Below are 15,940 nucleotides of genomic sequence, written 5' to 3' on the forward strand. Positions count from 1 at the left end.
TCGTTACAGAATTAAACGTTTGGAAGGATGTAAATCGAAGCGAAATTTGAGCTTTTTCGAAGCTCGTGAACTGCGAGCGAAAGAAAGGAAACGATCAACCGCGTTTCCCGATGCATCGTCGCGCGCACACTCGACGACCCAATTACGTTGTGAAATTTTCGCGACGATGCACGCGATCGCGTCCCAGCTCCACAAACTCGAAGAATGATCCTTCGTCTGTCAATAATCATTTCTCTGTTGTTGGAAATTTATTAAATTAGAACGCGTTTGTTTTATTCGTAAAATTTTCTACGAGGCAAACATTCTACTTTCAAACAAGCTTAAACTGTAACAATTTTGTAACATGGAAATTTGCAGACCCAAATTTATTTTTATCGATATTATCCCTTCGGAGTTAAACTTTCAGCTCCTCGATGAAAAATCCTCTCACCTACATACGGATGAGTAGTCAAAAGCTAGTTTAAAATAAAATTTGTCCGAATTTGAGATATTTAATTCTGTAACTGTTGAATAGTCATTTTTTACTGGAGATATGTATCTGGATAAGAATTTTTGCCCGTCTCTGGTTGTACCCTTATGCCTCGATCATCCCTCTCCCCCAACGCGCTCATCCTCTCGATCCCTTCCGTCCGCGACCTCTATTAAGCGTTATATTCCGCTATCCAGCCAGCGATGGAGGATAGTTCCAGTGTATTGGCATGCTGAAATACGGGGCGCGTTCGAAGCGCCGGCAGCCGTCAGGGTATTGATTTACAATGCTTACTCCACTCCACCAGCGACTCCCATAACTACAGACCCCTTCTCCGTCACTGTCTCTCCCTCGTTGCTCTTCCGCCTCTCGCTACCGTACCCTTTCCCCGTGACCGACGCCGATTTTCTTCACCGATTCTAATAGCGATTGTCGGTACCGCGACTCCGCGAAACGATCGAAACGCGACCACCGACAGTGGAACAAAACCCGCGAAAAAATCAAAACGTACAGGGGTAAATGCTCCACGGATCTAACTCACTTGCATCTTACGAAAAAATAAAAAATCTATGTAAAAAAACACTTATTGTTAGTGACAAAATGGTACCTCGTTTCTGCAGATGTTTGGACGTCCTAAATGTTTTTCAGCTTAGATGGACAGCGCATCTTCCCTCAGTTTTAGGAGTGTTCTTGAAGAGGTGTCCATTCTGCAACAAAATATATATTTTCTGCACTCGACCACCTTCAATGTTAAGTTCGAATCGATTGAAAGAAAAGGTCTTTTAAAAAATGGGTCCCTAACTGTGGAACTTCGTCTAATCTTAAAGACGAAGCGTTCCCGCAGCCTTTTGTTTCCTGGACGCTCGAAGATTCTGCGCCATCGCGACCCCGTTGCTAATTTCCGAAATTCCACCAGAGTTTCGGAGGGTGAACCAATAAAATTCGAGGAATGACCGAAACCTATCTACGACGATGACCCGATTGTTCCCGCCACTCCGGTACGTACGAGATTCTGATGAAAAGCTTGAGATTATATCGGATCATCTCGGTTGTGCATCTTTGAGAGCCGTGGTTCTGGGTTCTTCCGCTGATTCCACCAGAGATTACTGATACCGACGCTTCCACCGGCGCTTTTCACAGCGTGAATAGATGAAATTCACGAAATGATTGACGCCTAGTCCGGAGTGCGACCTAGTTGCTCGCAGAATATCGCATCTGGAATACGTGGCCATAATCTGGACAAGTTATTATCACAAGCGTGCAGTATTGCTATAGAACGTGCAGCATGAATCCCTGGACTCTATAGCATTCAAGATTGCATTTCGTGAGATACGATGACCCTTGTAGCGGACTATGTAATCGGAAGGATACCAGAGAAGTGGAACTCTAGATAATTAACGATAACTTTTACTCCAATTATTTCCTTCTCGACCTTTGTTCTAGGCTTATCTTGGCATATTGCACTTCCTTCAAAATTTATTGACATTAAAAAATTTCAAATCATTCTGAAAAAATTGTTTTCGATTGCGGGGGTCAATTACAATTATTTTTGGTGAAGAAACATATCCCGGAAATCCCCGACTGGAATTTTATTCTCGAATGGACGTTTGACGACCGTACATCATATCATGCTTTCATCAAGATATCGCTCAGGAATATTGCGCGGATTTGCGTAATCGTGGCTGGTGCATCGGCGACACGACAGAATGCACGATACTGGGGAGAATGATCGGGAGCAAATACCTGTGGACGAACGTGAAATGAATATTTAAGAGGGATTCTGTATCTTTTTTTCAACAATCTGTTTGTTTGCTATCCCTGTGCTAGACGTATCGATGTCCCCGCTCGCTCCGGATAAAAATATTTGCACCGGATAAAAACAATAGACCGATGGTATCGAATACTTTTTCTAGAAATCTGAAATGTTTACGTAAAAATGCCTTGACTTTCTAAAGTCACCCACGTTCTTTTAATCTGATTTAAACGATATCTATCAATAACTATGGCCTTAGAACAGTTAGAGTTCTTCTTTTTCTAGTACAAACGTGTACTTAAATTTATGAAATAAATAAAAGACATCTCCGTGTCGTGTCGATAGCGTGAAACTATTACAGAGGTGAATGTTAATCGTCATTCTAGAGTTAATGCGGAGTTTCAATGCGTCCTATGTGTATTTCCATCGCGTCCCTCGCATACCCTAATCGTACCGTTCGATTGTAACATGGACGCTTTAGATACGGCACTACACAATTGAAACCACGCACGACCGATGAATGCACGTCTCGAACTGGTTAATTCGAACACACCGACACAGATTAGACAAACCGATGCAAATGTTTAGGCAACTTGGTTCAACAAGGAACACCGATGAAATAACAATGAGATGTTTGGGACGTTTCGGTCACTCGTGAACTTAAATTCTACCGAACTTATCTTTCCATTTTGCTCAGTGCATTACAGGCACGCAACGCGGAGAAAAATGTTCGCCCAGCCTGTGTTTCGTCGTCGATTCACCTTGGAATTTACCCCGTCCCAACTTCAACGAAGGAACTAATAACTCCGCTTTACCAAGCCGATTCGAGAGGTCTATTGTGCAGCCATGGTACGACGATCCGAATCGCGTTGCAAGGGAAACGGGGACGAAGAAGGTTTTAGCGAACGAGATCCCTTGCTTTCGGAGCGTTCTTTCACAACTGTGCCCCGACCCGCGTCATCGGCGCAGGTACCTGGCCACAGGACGATAATAAGTTCGCAAATAACGAGTTCATCTCGTCCGGGTTGACCGAGGCGAGAAGTCGCAGTAAACTTGTTTATCGCTCGCGTCTTATCCTCTTGGAACCATCCGCGAACATTATTACGAATCATTTTTCAGCGATGATCCTTAACCTCTCGCAAAATACTCTCACTTTATAATGAAGTACAGGGGTCAAAACGTAAGATTCCTTCTTGTATGCCCGTTGAGAAGTATATGAGATAAATTTTACAGCATCTATTGAGGAGCAAAAAAATTGTTCAGAATAATTACCAATATTTTCCTCGGTCAAAATCGTCCTGACCTACATGTGGGTCAGCGATTCAACCGTGTTAGCGACCCTCGCGCCAACCGATTTTAGGCCACGATAACGAAAGATTTAGCTACACAATACGCGGCGTCGTTTACGACCAATAAAGCAACGTTACCTCGAAACTGCTACCCCGAGCGTTGCCCACCGATGCACTGGGAAAATAATTTGCAAAAACAACTCGTAAACGCTGCTTCAACAAAGGGGTGAAACAGGATATGTAAACAATTATAAAAAAAATCTCTACAGGGGATCCGGGTGGGATAAAGCCTTCCGAAAGGAAAGCTCGTCGGTCGTAAATTATTGTCACGCGTCCTTCCACCTCGACCAGCTTGGGAAACTCGTCGGTGCAAAGGTTCCTCGATGAAAAGGAAGGAAGACGATCCCCGACCCCGGACTTAAGCCCGGAGGATTTTCAACGAGAGAGACAGAGTCGCGGGCTCCGTACCTGTCGAACGAGAATTATGACGAGCAGGGCTGATCGTAATAAATATATTTACACCGACGTCGACGCCGTAATACCGCAACCAGGGACGACCCACGTGGCCGCCCACGCGGTCCCGGAAGTTTATTACCCGATTATCCCGCCTGGTAATTCGTTTTACGCGGCGGTGACGTGAAAGCTCCGGTCACCGCCGCCCAAAATCCCGGACCGTGGTCTGAGATCCGTTCGAGCTGGGCTTTAGTCGAAAAGTTCGGCCGAAAACGAATCGTATCGAGCGCCGAGGAACATCGAACGGTTCGAAAAGGATTGGCGTCGCCTTGACCGTATCGACTTTCGTGCGACGAAAAGTCGATAGTACGTCTAACGCGAGCTATCTCGCGTCGTTATCTCGAGCATTTTTACGCGAGACAAGCACGCATGGAACGCGAACCCGGGAACGTTTTAAGGGAACTTCGCGGCGTTCGAAGTCAAAGGGTGCACGATGTAACGGCGTCGCGACACGACACCCAGGCGAACCCGACCGTAGAGGTGAATGTTCAAGCCAGGCGTCGTCCAGGAGAAAAGATGATCCGAGAGGGACTGTAAATTCTCCGGTAGCAGCTACCTGCGTCGCCTGTTCGGCCGGAAGTAATCGATAAGGCGGCTTAAATTACGGGTAGAATTGTCGTTGACTTCAAGGAACAGCCAGCAAGTGCTAATAACCCAGATGCAAATTGATAGTGCTCATTATCATAGTAACAACGGGCGTACACAGGCCGGTCGGAGACTCGTAAAACCCGCGGCGCGAAAGGGGCCGCGAGATTTATTTCGCTCGTTTAAATTCTCCCTCCCTTCGTCGTGCCACGCGACAAACAGTCCCGCTGGAAATTGAAGAGTTTCGGGACACTTCGACGAAAGAGAAAATTAATCGACCGCGAATTCGATGCACGTCGACGAAACTGTTAAATTGGGTTGGGTCTGGAGATTTTTATGTTAAAGACAAAAGAAGTATTCGGAATATGTAGAATGCTATGTTAAAACACAACTAATGAGATTCGATTAACGCAAGTTGTTCTAATGTGGCAGCTGAAACTCGTCGGTTTTAAAAATTAACATCACTCGTCGACTAAATTTTATAAAGTTAGGTAAAGTTGAAGTACTTTGTCGCTCTCCACAGATTTGTTGTGGACGTTTATAATCGCTCAAAAACGTGTTTACGATCGAGTATGAATATTTTTCTGTATCTTAAAGTACAAACATTAGGAAACGGTATAGAAGTCAAGGAACGTTAAGAACCAGACTATGAAACATAATTCTCATTGCAGTGTTCAAACGACGTTCAAACGCGTCGTAAAACGTACCTGCGAAACGATCACCTTTATAGGCATACTTACAGCGGTCATTAGATTTTACATAATTAATTTAATGATGTGTTTTTTGTCGTTACAGACTTTTTTCCGTAATTTGAAATAGGTATCAAGAAATTTTATAACAGCTGTCAAGTTGACGTTCGTTCGTATTTTTATTTTTAGTGCAGTACTTAATCTCGATATTATTATTAAGGTAAAATCTCGCTTTAATACTTGATAAAACCATGACACACTTTTTGGGGATTTCACACGCACGAGCGATAGTAATATTTCTTCGATATCGGAGAAGTATTACGAAGACTAGAATAAAAGGTCTTCTTCTGTCAAATTTAGTATCTATTTTCAGTTTGAGTTCGTTAGCACTATACGTACACAGTAGAACGTCGATAGTCAGAAATAATAGGCAGCCAAAGCACTCTCGATATACAAATTTTCCGATAGTCGATCTACAGAGACAGAAATAGGAAATTTCTAATACAAGAATATAAAAGCTGATTTCTTCGAATAATACGAAGAGAGATACGGTAATGTATGCATTAAATGTCTATAGACGAAGCTAAGTTTCACGATCTCTCTATTTCTGTTTACATTAATAAATACGTGCAAATAATTCTGACAAAGAAAGATAGGTACGGTTCTTTGACAAAAAATTATCAAAAAAAAAACCCGAAAGTGTCTACCAAAATTAGTTTATTTCAAATGTTGTGTCACTTCGTGTTCTTTGGAATCGTTTGAAGAAACAAAGAGTAACCAGTCTTTTCTAAAGCATAAACAACGCCGATCGAGGGTTTCCGACGAGGATCGATAGAAATTACTTGTTGTAAGTGGAAAAACGTGGAAATTCTATAGAATCTGGGCGCGCGGCAGCGCCTCGACGAGGTGTCACCTGTTGAATTCAACCGCTTCGCGAAACACGCTTCGCGCATTTCCCTGGAAATTACATGTTGTCACGATGGAAAGAGCGGACAGAAGGGGCTGCCAGAGTGGCGTGGTAACAATGATCCCGCGACTCTAAAGCTGAGCTTCTTAATGGGGAAGTCAATCGAATGGAACAATTTGTATCGCTCGGGCCAGCGTGCGAAATAATAGACTTCAACGTTGGCGCGAACTGTCGTGTCTATTGAACGGAAAAATCTATAGAGGTGAAATATGAATCGCATTCGGTTAACAAGTAGACATCGATCGGGGGTGAAACTAAACTAGAGAACGGAAACCACCGGCCTTTTGAGATGTTTGACCTTTTCCCGCGTTATATCCATTATGCGACTTCTTCGTGCACAGCGAGTCACGTAAATACTTTGACGTGTGCCTTTACGATTAATTGTATGTACGTGGGCTCGAACGAAGAATTGGAACTTACGTAGTCGGTAAAATTGTCTACGGAATTTATAGAACCGAAAGATCGTTAATAATTTCGCTTCAAGAAAGAAGGTCAGGGGAAAGAAAGATGCAGGAAAGGGCCGCCCTAATGCATACTGATTTTTATTCTTCCAAATGCCCGTTGTCCATTATTTACTCGTAGGCGGCAGTTAACGCGTTAGTCGCGGTGAACTATTCAGGTCTGCCCGATCCAAAATGGTTCGCTCGCGTGACTACGTCCCCCTTTGCCTCGCTTTTGTTTCCAAAAGCACTTACTGCCGCGTATTGCTTTATTCGCGGCCGAATGAAAATTATTTCCGGTCAAATACATCCGCATAGCAGAGTTCATTAAAGCCCCGTTCGAACAAAGTTCGTCGTTTTCGTGAAAACATTTCCATCGACGAAGTACAACGCTTTGAATTCTATTTGTATAGGATTCCCCCCCTGTGTGCTAGATGCTAAGAATCTTAAGAAGGCATTTTCTATGGCTCCTTGATCGAAAGGAGGAATGTCTCAGATGATTGTCGCGGAAAAGTAATCTTTGGAAGATAAATGTAAAGACGAATATGGCAAAATGTGTGGTGTATACCGAACGAGGCCCGTTCAGTCGTGTAGCATGAAACGCGAAGAAAGATGAGATTCTTTTCTGTTAATGGACATGGACGTTGACATCGGATCGTTCCTGGATGTTGGGAACTAAATATTGCAGCGAATCTACATGGGCCATAACCAAGGATTATCAATCCTCTCGATGGTTTCCATATCACTGAGGATGTGCTATTTCAAGGACGTTTTCTCCTTGGGTGCTCACCTATGAATTATCTTTTTTAGCAAGAATAAATATCCAAGACACTGTGCGTTTAAGGGTTAATAAGTTTGAAAAGCCAAATGTGAATAATCGCCCGTATCTACGAGTCTAGATTCGGGTATCTGAATGTTACAGATATCCGGGTTCCCTTACCGGATACCCGCATCAACCTGAATGGAAGAGGAACGCACCAGGGAGTAGAGAGCCCGCGGACGAGACGTAGGCGAAGGAATCTTCCATTCGTTTCGCAGTTTCAGATACGGCGTAAGGATCCCCGATTGTCGCAATCGCGAATGTTTCCACGTTGCGAGCCGCGACCGATAACACGGAACAGATAACCGTCGCATCGTAACGACCAGGGTCGAACGGTGCCCGTGCTCCCGTGGCCCGTGACAGTTACTTAACTCCGTGCACCATCTGTACCGGAGTCGTGCCATTACGGTAATTAGGGTGTAATTGGGCATAAATTGTCCGACGCTGCCTTCGGGACGGACGGAGCTGAGGAGGCGGAGACAAGAGGGGGGCCAACGGGATGGTAGAGGGGTGGGTGGAGGAGGGAGGGAGGCACGGACGAGCGTGAGAGAGAAAGAGAGAGCGCTCTGGCTAGCGAGGGAGGGGAAGGGGTGGGTAGCAGTGGGCAGGGAGGGGAGGAAGCGTAGCGTGAACGTAGCGAGAGCGAGGATACGCGGCCGTGCGTGCCTCACGGTGCGTATATATGTCGGGACACGCGCGTTCACGCGCACGTACCCTCTCTTCACGTGACTCTTGCGATTCTCTCGTCTCTCTATCGGGACGTTCTTTTTCGCTTCGATGCGTTTTATACACGGTGACGCGGAAGGAAGTACCGATATTTTTCTAGCGAATTCTCCGGCTAATTTTAGACGAGGAACGTCGACGCGTAACGTGGAGCAACGCGGCGACTCCGTGATCCTACTCGGTAAATAATCTGTTGACAACGAAGCGATCGCTCTTTGATCGTGATCATTAGCAACGCCGTGGTCCTACGTGGAATTTAAATTTAGTACATATCCGAGCGAGGTATCAATAATGTACGTAGGGAACTGTCGACGTGCTCCGTTCTCTCTCGCTATCTGTGGTCTCCACCGAAAGTTGTTAAAGCAACGCGTTAATAAACGGCTCCCTTTCGAGGAAACGACCGCCTAATCGACCGGGAAAAGTAGGCAAACGGGACGTCGTCGTTGGCATGTGGGAAACACGTGCTACGGGACCGACTTCACCTTCGGATTCGAACCTGGCCTCTCATTAAGATCGAAAACGTCTCCAGTCGGAGCGAAACGAATGCTCAAGGACGTTCTTCGACGAAGGCACCGACGGTTTCGTCGTTTGCAACCGGAAATACAGCATTTTCTTGCATTAGATATTGTCCTCGCGGAAGAGACTAGACTAAAAATCTAAGAAATTACCGATTAAAAATCATTAATTAAATTAACTAAAGGAAGTGATAAGCTATCGTCTTCGGTATAACATTGTTCGATCTAGAATATATATTGTATTAGCTAGATTAAAGTACACTATTCCGAGGAAGGCTACAAGAAGATGGTCTTTAAGTTCCGTAAACGCACTTCCGTTCAATTTAACCCTCGTGTAACCTGATTTCTGAACGTTAAAATATTATCAAATCCTACGAAAATCAGTGTCGAAACGAACGAGGGTTGGAACAGCAAGTGGCACCGTCAACCCCTAGGTGCTCGCCCTTCGACACTCGTCGATATTTAATGAGACAATCAAGAAACAGGGGAAACTAGCGGCCCAATGGAAAATTCAGTTTACTGCTACGTATCCGACAGGGATTTTTCCGACATGCAGGTACATTATTAACAGAGTCCATTCTAAAGTGTCCTTGTCATAAAAATCTTTCCAAACAAATTGGTTAAAGTACCTATAAATATTAAATTTACCTACCTCGTACAAATCTGAATTTTGCTATTTCGCTAAACTATAAAACTATTTATCAGAAAACAAGACTTCACCATTCTGAAAGGGATAGTTTGCGTGGATCCAGATGAAGGGTTGGGAGCATCAAAGGGTTAAGCTTGTGATTTGAAACACTCTGTAGTTCCTGGCGTACTCTCGAAGGAAAACGCGGAACCGCGGAAACGAATCCCATGGGGGAGTAGTAGAAGTCGTTATCGAGCCGCGTTATACGCCGAATTAAAGGGGTATGGTGAAATACCATGGGGTCGCAGTCGAAGCCACGCCTCGTTCTCTACTGCTCCTCACTCCTTCTCACTCTCCCTCGGCCCAAAGAAAAATCAACCAAACTACCAGTGATTCGTCTTTGGCGCCTCGTCTCGCCCGAAACATTCGCAACAGGCTTGTTAGTCCCGCGACCACCCCTTCAACGAACTCGTTTCTAGTCATTTGTCAGCAATAACTTCGAACCTGACGATAAGTTTCACCCGGACGAGGGCAATAATTGGTCATGCATCCTTGGATCAACGAGTCTTATTACTCTTACTTTCTAACTGAACTAAAATACTGTTATTCGTGTATTTATTATACGACAGTGGATTAATCTTTTTACAAAATGGTGAACGTTCGCGATCGGAGCAACGATCGAGTCGTGAGAAATTTGCAATTCTATCAATCAATTATAATTTGTGCCCACGTTCGTAACCAAAACCACGATCGATACTACGAGATAATTAATTTCATCGATCTGAAGCTTGGGTCATCGAATTTGTAATTCTACTAAAGTTAAAGTAAATAAATGTACGAGTTATTCTAATAAATTGCTGTAATATTCATCGATGGGTGTATGAACATTGCATGCTATTACCGAACCTCGTCATTGCAGTTTAACATCCTCGCGTAACTAATTATGTATTACTTGGAAAACACCTCTTCATAATTGATATTAGAGTAATCGACCAATCGGGGCTAAGGTTGAGCATGTAAATAATTGTAACGTGTATTTATTGCAGCAGGGTTGCATACAAAAAGGAATGATATTACTAAAAGCTTGTCAACAAAAGTGATATCAGAACAGATTGCATTCGATTGCAAGCTTATAAAATTCATAAACAAATAAAGAAGGTAGAACAAAGATGACCGCTCGAAGATTAACTTAGCAACCAGACGAAGTCGTGGAATAATTTACGAACGAAGGAAATTAGCTCCATTCTGGAAACTTAATCCGATGTTAGGGAAAAATCGGAGCAACGTCGACGAGTACGATTTCTTCTCGTACCAGATAGTTACGAGTTACCATGCAATTACTCGCGTTCCCAGTCTTTTGCCAATTTGAAAGCGTGGTTCTTGCACGCTAACCAGCCAACGAGCGGAGTATTTTTGGCAAAGTGCCACGCAGTCGAGAAAAATTCAGAGGTATCTTTTATCAGGGCACAGATACGTCCGAGCAGAGACGATCAGTCTTTACTTTTGGCCTAAGCAGGATCTTGAACGTCCGACGAATTACGAGAGGAGGAATGGACTCGTGCGCAGCAAGCGTACCATTATCCCGCATCGCAGCGCGCGATTATGTAATTACAATGTTAGGTTCCGCCGACAGGGTTCGATTAATCAGAAAATGAAACCGACTTTCTTGTTTTTATCCTTTACGGCCTACCGATCCTGTTGCGCACACTTCGCGCAGCTTAATAAAGGGCCCCGATTGCGCGGCAGTTATATCTCAATCATCTTAATGTCGATCACATCGTATTTAATCGCCAGCTTCGTGCTCCTCGATTGTAACACAATTACAGAAGAATACTGCAGCCGGTGGAACAAGAAATCACCGTGTACGGAGGGTGTTAAGAAAAGACTCGGAGCCCGCAAAGCGTAGAGTATTCGCCAAACCGAGTAAAAAATGCGTATCGTGCAATCTACAGTATAATATGTACAATTTTAACTCGCTTTAACCTGCTAAAACAAGGCGCGCTTTGTAATTGCGCGCGTACTCTGTAACAGAGAAAACCGATATAGATTTTAATGTATCTGCTACTTGGTAAACCAATTATGGTTCCCAGCATTCGAGACAATTATAACTGCAAAAAGGAAAGTCACAGAGGTAAACTTTGACTCGTAAGAGGGTAGAACGATATGTTTCTGCGGGTCTTAAGGAACGAGAAATGTTATTTGTGGCGAAGACAATGGGAAAATCTGTTCGATCGATAGATCGCGGCTCGATTAATTCGTTCTTATCCAGTGGCATTTTCAACCGGAGTCTCGATACTTGTTACGAGACGCATGGAGCCAGTAGAACCCGATACGATTAAACCCGGCGACCTTCTTTTTTTCCTCCCGTTCATTCCCCGCGGTTATATTAATTGGACAGCGCAGTTAACCGGCGGCCAAGCGAGCAGTAGCACGCTCACTTAGTCCTGGCCCAATGGCTAATGGATAAAGCAGACGAGTTATGCTAATAAGCGTGCAAACGCTCGCCAGAACGCATGCGCCCCGGGTCTCATGAATATTCATCGCACTATCTGATTACGTCACTGATTGCCGGTATTCGAAAGTGTTTGCTCGCCGAAGTCCACCGTTGTATCGCGTCGGCCGATCGTCGACGACATCCTCCTTTGTCTCGAGCGACGCGGAAGGTATCGAAGTCCCTCGGAAAGGCGCGCCTCCGATCGGAAAATCCGCGTCGCGACGCAGATCCTCCGATCAGCCAAAACTGCATGTTCGATGGATATTCTAGTCTAGTATTGTGTAAAAATTAGTATTGTGTATACCGGATATTCTGGGTTAGGGAATTTGTCCTGAAAGGATCGTGACAATATGTTGTAGAAGTCGTAAAGACCATGAAGGACGAAGAGCAACTATCTTTGGAGGAAGCTCGTTTTCTCTCGTAAGATTACTCTTGAAGGGCCAAGAAGTGTTTATGCAGAATTCGCTATGTAGAAGTCTGAGGAATGCCTAATTCTTTAAAACGTAGCAATATTTTCCGAATCAGTGGCTCCAGAATTTTCCCACCAATACGTGAGTTCCATTGACCATAGATCAAACTATCTCGCGATACATAGTTTGTCTTCTGTTTCGGTGAGCCTTGGTTTGTACGCGTTGTTCTTTTCTCAATTATACGTTCTATTATCAAATGTGAGTATTATTATTTCCAAGAATTTTGATAACGAATTTTAATCGCCACGACGACTGAGCGCTACCGAACGCGAATGACACGCGACTCGAGCGAGCAATAAATATGGCGGCGACGATAATCGAAAGTTCTGTCGGTTCGATGGGGGAAAACCGCGTGCAAGGAAAAAAGAACGACCAGGAGACGTAACCGGGACAATTTCGAGCCCGGAGACGAGTGATCCCGCGCGACAGCGGGAAACCCTGATGGATAAATGATCGTCTCTCCGTAAGCAGGGTGCGAAAATAGAAAATCCGATTGGCCGGTGCGAAAGAGAGCGGAACAAAAGCATCATGCAGAATTCAGTGTCGGCCGCTCCTCTATAATCGGAGCGGAGTATCGATCGGTTACCACCAGATACACCTGCCCGCGTGCAAGGCTTTCCCTGTGCCCGTTGTTGCCACCACTTCTCCCCCCTCTTCATCTCCCTTCTCTCTCTTCGCCAGTTCCTAGCCACTCTCTCTTTCTCTCTCTCGTTTACGACCACTGTCTCTCTTTCTCTCTCGCCCTCGCTCTCTCGCCCCTATAGGAATTTCGCCCAGGGCCACCTTGTTAATCTCGCCACGCCGACATCGCCATCTTTACGGCGGTAGCCGGCCAGATCGTGGTCGATACGAGAAAACTCGCGATAATGCGCTATTGCTCGGTACAGCTCTCGCGCGATCGAACAACAAACGATGCTCGAAAATCGATCGTTCGACGAGAAATTCGTACGGAGATCTGGTAGAAATCCGAAACAACGATATCGTCGCGGCCATTTTATCGCTCGTCGTCGATTGGGTATTCAAATTTGCGAGATTTGACGCTGGAGCAAACGATACTTCAAGGTAGGGATTCGTAAGTGTTTAGAGAAAGACAAGAAATGCTGATTTTTTAGAATGGCGACTTAGTTACCTGGAGTTTCCTCCAATTGTTCGTTTCTAAGACTTCAACGTATGAATAAGATGCGTTTATTTCCTTCTAGAGGCGTGGAAAAGATAGACTCGGTTGTCCTACGGTACACAAACACGAAACTCAAGGAAAAAAATCCCATGGATCTTGCTCAAAGTGATAGTCACGTTTATTCAGTATCGAGCAATCGAATCAGATTTTCCTGATTAACATACAAAATAGCGACGCTCAGACTGGCACCGGAGATCCATCAAATGAGTCATAGTATATTTTTCATATGCAAATGTCCCGGCAGGTGATATCGCGAAAACAAAATTTAACTCGCTGATCACGTCAAGATGTCTGTCGCGAATATTTGCAGAATGGAGTCTGCAGCTGTGGCGAAACTTCGTCGCAAAGTTGACAAACAAAGATGCGAATGTTCTGATCTCCAGTCGTTCGAAATGGTTGCGTCAGGGAGAAGTCTAATGGCGCCGATAGCTGTCTATAAAAATGATTCGGCTAACAGAAAATTCACGTTTGAAACAAACGATTTAATAATTACACAACGCAACACTAATTGTTACCTTATAGTAGCGAAATGTTCAACGAATGATTTGGATTCGAATTCTAAGAAATACGGAGTAAACTGATGGGTTACATCATCGAACGCGGTACTCTTGGCAAAACAGGAAATACCATGTTTTTTTTTAAAAGGAATTAGTGAATTCGTCACCTTGACTTTACACTTTGACTCACTGAATCATCGATGAAATAGCATTTGAGTGGAGCGGGACAACTTGAGCGTAGACTCGTACCTTTATCTGTTGAAATATTTATGTATTTAGCTTTATAATATCGAATAATAATGTATACATTAACATCATAAACAATAGAGGAGAAGTATGAATGAAAAATAATTGATACCTGGTATCATCATGGAGTCCCAGAAGATCGTAGAACGTAGAAACAACTTCCGGACACTAATCTTGGAAAACATTCGAAACTAACATGATTTCGACTCGCGTTATTCTCTCTTTTCGAGATTTGTTCTAATAAAACTGTACAGTTCGAGTACACGATACGATTTATGGCAACGTCTCGCGATAGATAACAGCCACGGTGGCCACTAATGACCGGCATTTTAAACTTAGAACGTATTATGAAGCATTGAATCGCCGAATATATCGATTTTTCGTGTTAAAATTTGAAAAACTAGCGTTGCAGCCAACGCGTTAATGAATTCTCTACGCCGTATCTTGGATAGCAACCGTATTTACAATCGACGACCCGTCGACACGTAGCGATGTTCTAAGGAAAACTGAAGACCAAAGTTTTCGTGACGATCGTATCGCGAGTTCAAGTACGAATTTTAGGGGACTTCGCAAACGCGATTGGTTATTATTGTCTGAGCAACAAGAGCGTCGCCTTCTCCGAAGCAAAACAAACGCGGACACTATCGCGATAATTGAAAGGTTACGATTTACGACCATACTATTTCACAAGTCAAACTGTGGACAAAGTAGAGCCCAGCATACGGCCAGGATTGTTTTCTAAGTAGTAATATAACGAACGTGAATTTAAGTACATAATAAGAAATTGAAGAACGCAACAATTCGGTATGCGACGAATGATACAGTGTGAGCTTGTAGTAAATTATGCAGTACGTTTAGGGAAGAATTAAAAGGTTCATTCGCTGTTGTTGTTTCCATAGGTCAACGTTAAAAAACTAGATCAGAGGGCGAGAAACGCGCGGAGGAATAGACTATCAGATCTCGAAAATTGTAAAATATATTAGAATTACTTATTACGTGTGTCAGCAAAAAATAAAAATACGTGGTTACAGATTCAAGATGAATACTGTTTTGAAAATCTGAGGAATGTAAGTAAGTGTTCCGAGCAGAGTAAGAGTTCATCGACCTCAATGCGAGTAAAGCAGCGTCTCGAACAGCGACAGACGTTTGGTGGAAAACAGAGGCTCTGAACAAAAATTACGCTCGCAGCCAAGAATGCCTTATTATTCTCGAAGGCGGTGCGTGCACGGAACGTAGTGCTCCCAAATTAGAATCCGTTTCTTATCCACCTCGGTTCGTCGCTGGTCTGCGAGGAGGATCCCGGTGAGGACGCACCTGGAGACGTTCCAAAAGACATTCGTTTGCGCGCCAAAATCGCCTGACGCTGTCAACGCCAAGGTGAAATGAAAAAAGCGCAGACAGCTTGAACCATGGCCCGATACCTTTTATTTGGTCCGTCGGGTATCCGCGCTAACGAACGTCCGGAACGTGTCCAGGACGAAACCGCGGCCAGGAATTTCGGGACTTTTTGCTCGCCGTTTTTTCGAGCGCGTGTGCTTTGCGCCGATTCGATGATTCAGGTTGCCTCTCCGATCGGAGAAGCCTGTAGAAGACTCGTGAATGGATTCGAAGTAGCAAACCAGTGAACGGAGTTCCTTTCGCCGAGCCAAGCGAGCAGAGAGTTTA

At 44.3% G+C, this 15,940-nt stretch overlaps 1 long non-coding RNA gene across 1 annotated transcript in view; it reads right to left on the reverse strand.

The window, feature by feature from the left end:
• LOC143344810 (uncharacterized) overlaps positions 1-15,940 on the reverse strand; it is a 74,965-nt gene that overhangs the window by 33,481 nt on the left and 25,544 nt on the right. The window contains exon 4 of the long non-coding RNA XR_013080159.1: positions 1,077-1,176. This is a non-coding gene — a long non-coding RNA (uncharacterized LOC143344810). The remainder of the gene's footprint in view (positions 1-1,076; positions 1,177-15,940) is intronic.

Source organism: Colletes latitarsis, chromosome 8 (genome assembly GCF_051014445.1).
Source record: "Colletes latitarsis isolate SP2378_abdomen chromosome 8, iyColLati1, whole genome shotgun sequence".
In the NCBI taxonomy this organism is placed as follows: domain Eukaryota; kingdom Metazoa; phylum Arthropoda; class Insecta; order Hymenoptera; family Colletidae; genus Colletes; species Colletes latitarsis.